This window comes from Papilio machaon, chromosome 29 (assembly GCF_912999745.1).
Source record: "Papilio machaon chromosome 29, ilPapMach1.1, whole genome shotgun sequence".
NCBI classification, from domain to species: domain Eukaryota; kingdom Metazoa; phylum Arthropoda; class Insecta; order Lepidoptera; family Papilionidae; genus Papilio; species Papilio machaon.
In genome coordinates, this window is record NC_060014.1 from 4,052,501 (window position 1) to 4,057,500 (window position 5,000).

At 42.1% G+C, this 5,000-nt stretch overlaps 2 non-coding genes across 2 annotated transcripts; both read left to right on the forward strand.

The window, feature by feature from the left end:
- The first annotated feature begins 2,129 nt into the window (after positions 1-2,129).
- Positions 2,130-4,033, forward strand: LOC123722773. Its single transcript, XR_006756582.1, has one exon. It is a non-coding gene; the product is annotated as a small subunit ribosomal RNA (ribosomal RNA).
- Positions 4,034-4,386: 353 nt separating this feature from the next.
- On the forward strand, positions 4,387-4,543 carry LOC123722811. Its single transcript, XR_006756615.1, has one exon. It is a non-coding gene; the product is annotated as a 5.8S ribosomal RNA (ribosomal RNA).
- The last annotated feature ends 457 nt before the right edge of the window (positions 4,544-5,000 follow it).

Genomic DNA, 5,000 nt, shown 5'->3' on the forward strand with positions numbered 1-5,000 from the left:
TCGATCCACCGATACGGTGCCATCGAAATGCGCCACCGACGCTCTTCAATAATGTTTCAATTTTCCAATCAATTATGATCATATCCCATTCCGTATTATTTATATTATTTTTATTATTATTATTTACAGTATTCTAATGAATACTGTAAATAATAAATAATAATATTATAGCCTATAGTTATTAATAGATAGCGCCATCTGTTATCTGCGTTTTAAAAGATTCCATTTAAAAATAATAATATATACTATATAAATCATAATAATAAAGGATATTATAGCCTATAGTTATTAATAGATAGCGCCATCTGTTATCTGCGTTTTAAAAGATTCCATTTAAAAATAATAATATATACTACTATATAAATCATTATTGTTGTCTAATGTTACGTGTACGTGTACGTGTACGTCGTACGTCGTACGGGGTGGTAGGTAGCTCGTATTAAAAACTTCCTTTTTTTTTATAGTAGTCGTTCGTCCTTCCATTTTCGTTCCATTTCAAATATAATATAAAAGATATCCTACATATGAATGACTATGTATGTATGTATGTATGTATGTATGTATGTATGTATGTATGTATGTATGTATGTATGTATGTATGTATGTATGTATGTATGTATGTATGTATGTATGTATGTATGACACTGCCGGTGCACGTGCAGCAGACAGACGAGGAAAATGACACCGCATTAGACATACATACGAGTAGCTTCCCTCATAGTCAACTTAATAATGATGAAAAATGTTTCGTTTCGGTTCTTATTAACTTTATAACTGCATGCAACAACAACAAAATATAAACTGACTATATATTCGTTTTAATACTTACTTAGCTTACTAGTAAGCGATGATTCTGTTCTGGATTTAAAAAAAAAATAAAAATAAAAAAATAAAAAAAAAAAAAAAAAAAAAAAAAAAATAATAATAATAAAACACAAAAAACATTGATAATAATAACAATAATAACAACAATACGTGTAAACACTTTCCGGTGTCACGTCAATTGTGGTATACGCCAATACGTGAACACCCCATTGTTTAATGATGCGTGGTTGACATGTCACCATCATTGCTACTATTGTAGACTGGATGCGAGAGGCGTCTGTCAGTGATGTAATGAAACAGTGTGTGGTGTTTGTAGAGTTGTGTTGTGTGGTGTGTCTGCTGTTGTCGTGTGATTTTTACAAAGTAAAATTTGTAGAGTTTGTGTGTAGTGTATAGAGTATTAAAAAATAAACGCGCAACTATTTTTTTATTAATAAAAATAGTAGTGTTGTGTTTGTTGTTTTAATATTTTTACACAGCAAAAACACGCGACGACGACGACGACGACGACGACACACACCACACAACGAAATATCACCACACACGCATAAACTGTGTCAGACTACGTTCCCGTTTATGAATGCGGCAGGACGTTTATAATAGAGTCTGTTATAAAAGAAGTGGCGATTTGTGTTCGGCGCGCGTGTAGATTTCGCAGCGTCGTTAACGCACCAGATCGACCCGTGAATTCTCGTCGCCTCGTGTCGTCGCGTGTGTCGCGTTGAGCTTGTTCGGTCTCCTCCACCGGAGAGATCGAACAGTCGCTCATTGCCGCTGCGGCGACTTCGAGGGACGGTGTATTTTTTTTTCCAACTATCATTATTATATTATTATTATATTACATATATATATTACTTTTGATTCTATTTTATATAGATCAGTAGTAGTGTGTAGTTAGTAGTAGTAGTAGTAGTATTAGTAATGGTAGTAGCATTTATAAAAAGGTATTTTCGATCTCTCCGAAACCGGACTGATGTCGATATTTTTTCCTCGATAAAGAGAGAGAATCAAATTTATTTACACAGTGTGAAGTATCGAAAATGTCTCGTTGTTGAACATTCACATGAATCGAACGCGCTTTTTGTCCGTTCACTAGCACCGCACCACACACACCACACAGTAGTAGTGTATTGTGTAGTGTAGTAGTGTAGTGTAGAAAAGAAAAATGACCACCGACTGACTGCAGCAGGCAGGCAGGCAGCAAGCAAAACAGCAAAAACCATCGATGCGTTTAAACGTTTAACGTTTTCGCATCGTCGAGTTGTGCGTGTTGTGCGCGTTGTATGCGGCGTGTTTGTGTCAGCTCCCTGGTTGATCCTGCCAGTAGTTATATGCTTGTCTCAAAGATTAAGCCATGCATGTCTCAGTGCAAGCCGTATTAAGGCGATACCGCGAATGGCTCAATATATCAGTTTTGGTTCCTTAGATCTTACCTCGGTTACTTGGATAACTGTGGTAATTCTAGAGCTAATACATGCAATCAGAACTCTGACCAGTGATGGGATGAGTGCTTTTATTAGATCAAAACCAATCGACGGAGGGCCTCGCGTCCGAAGTCGTTAATTTTGATGAATCTGGATAACTTTTGCCGATCGCATGGTCCAGCACCGGCGACGCATCTTTCAAATGTCTGCCTTATCAACTTTCGATGGTAGTTTCTGCGACTACCATGGTTGTCACGGGTAACGGGGAATCAGGGTTCGATTCCGGAGAGGGAGCCTGAGAAACGGCTACCACATCCAAGGAAGGCAGCAGGCGCGCAAATTACCCACTCCCGGCACGGGGAGGTAGTGACGAAAAATAACGATACGGGACTCTTACGAGGCCTCGTAATCGGAATGAGTACACTTTAAATATTTTAACGAGGAACAATTGGAGGGCAAGTCTGGTGCCAGCAGCCGCGGTAACTCCAGCTCCAATAGCGTATACTAAAATTGTTGCGGTTAAAAAGCTCGTAGTTGCATTTGTGCGCCGCGCTGTCGGTGCACCGCATCCGCGGTGATACTGACACGTCTGCGGAGCATATCGTCGGTGAGCCGTCGGTAATACGGCGGTTCAATATCAAAATCCTATCGCGGTGCTCTTCGGTGAGTGTCGAGATGGGCCGACAATTTTACTTTGAACAAATTAGAGTGCTCAAAGCGGGCTCAAAATTGTGCTTGAATATTTCGTGCATGGAATAATAGAATATGATCTCGGTTCTATTTTGTTGGTTTTCAGAACTCCGAGGTAATGATTAATAGGGATAACTGGGGGCATTCGTATTGCGACGTTAGAGGTGAAATTCTTGGATCGTCGCAAGACGAACATCAGCGAAAGCATTTGCCAAAGGTGTTTTCATCAATCAAGAACGAAAGTTAGAGGTTCGAAGGCGATTAGATACCGCCCTAGTTCTAACCGTAAATATGTCATCTAGCGATCCGCCGACGTTACTACTATGGCTCGGCGGGCAGCTTCCGGGAAACCAAAGATTTTGGACTCCGGGGGGAGTATGGTTGCAAAGCTGAAACTTAAAGGAATTGACGGAAGGGCACCACCAGGAGTGGAGCCTGCGGCTTAATTTGACTCAACACGGGAAATCTCACCAGGCCCGGACACCGGAAGGATTGACAGATTAACAGCTCTTTCTTGATTCGGTGGGTGGTGGTGCATGGCCGTTCTTAGTTGGTGGAGCGATTTGTCTGGTTAATTCCGGTAACGAACGAGACTCTAGCCTGCTAAATAGGCGTCGTCATTTATGTGTGCGTGGCTTCGGTCGCGCAACTCACTGGCGACGTATTAAAATTCTTCTTAGAGGGACCGGCGGCTTCGAGCCGCACGAGATTGAGCAATAACAGGTCTGTGATGCCCTTAGATGTCCTGGGCCGCACGCGCGCTACACTGAAGGAATCAGCATGTTCTCCCTGGCCTAGAGGCCCGGGCAACCCGTTGAAACTCCTTCGTGCTGGGGATTGGGGTTTGCAATTATCCCCCATAAACGAGGAATTCCTAGTAAGCGCGAGTCATAAGCTCGCGTTGATTACGTCCCTGCCCTTTGTACACACCGCCCGTCGCTACTACCGATTGAATGATTTAGTGAGGTCTTCGGACCGACACGCGGTGGCTTAACGGCCGTCGGCGTCGCTGGGAAGTTGACCAAACTTGATCATTTAGAGGAAGTAAAAGTCGTAACAAGGTTTCCGTAAGGGAACCTGCGGAAGGATCATTAACGTATTATAATATTACTCATATATTACGAATAATAATCCACAAAAGAGAGAGCGCCCATCGGGGCACACCAAACGGGGCGACAAAAGAGGGAGTTGTGTGACACTAATCCGGTTGTTGTGTGTCATCTCCCAGTTCCGGTCCGATAATGGTGGGCGCTATACAAAAACAAACAGAAAAATACACACCGGTATTAGAAAGTGCGAACGCTATGTCGTCGTCGTGGTGGCACGCGCGCGTGTGTGTATAACGCGCGCGCGCGCGCTCCCTTCGCGTGTTCGTTCGCCTTCTAAGATATTTTTTTTTTTTTTTTTTTTTTTATATACATACATATATCAAAATATGTAAAACAATTACCCTGGACGGTGGATCACTTGGCTCGCGGGTCGATGAAGAACGCAGTTAACTGCGCGTCATAGTGTGAACTGCAGGACACATTTGAACATCGACATTTCGAACGCACATTGCGGTCCGTGGAGAAATATCCAGGACCACTCCTGTCTGAGGGCCGGCTGTTAAAATATAAAAATCACACTGTTCACTATATATATATAGCGAACAATTGACGGTTCTCTTATTTTATACATATTCACGCAATGTGTATTTATATGGGTCCGTTTAAATATAACCTCTCAGACACATATTACACCACCATACGAGCGGAAACCGATCGCATCGATACGCGTATATATGTTATATACACGTTATATATATACGATATATACCTACGTATGTAAGTATATATATACGATCGGGGGCGTCCCGGGGACGCGCGACTCTTCGACGTAAAAAATCGACAGAGGGCATGCGCGTCTTCGCACACGGTGACGTAATAAACCCCGTTTCGTGTTATGTATATATATAATATATAATATATTTGTGTCGACGTGTGCGTGTTTTCGCATGTGTGTGCGTGCGTGTGAGTGTGCATATTATATATAATGTAGGCGGACACGACGTCCGAAGAG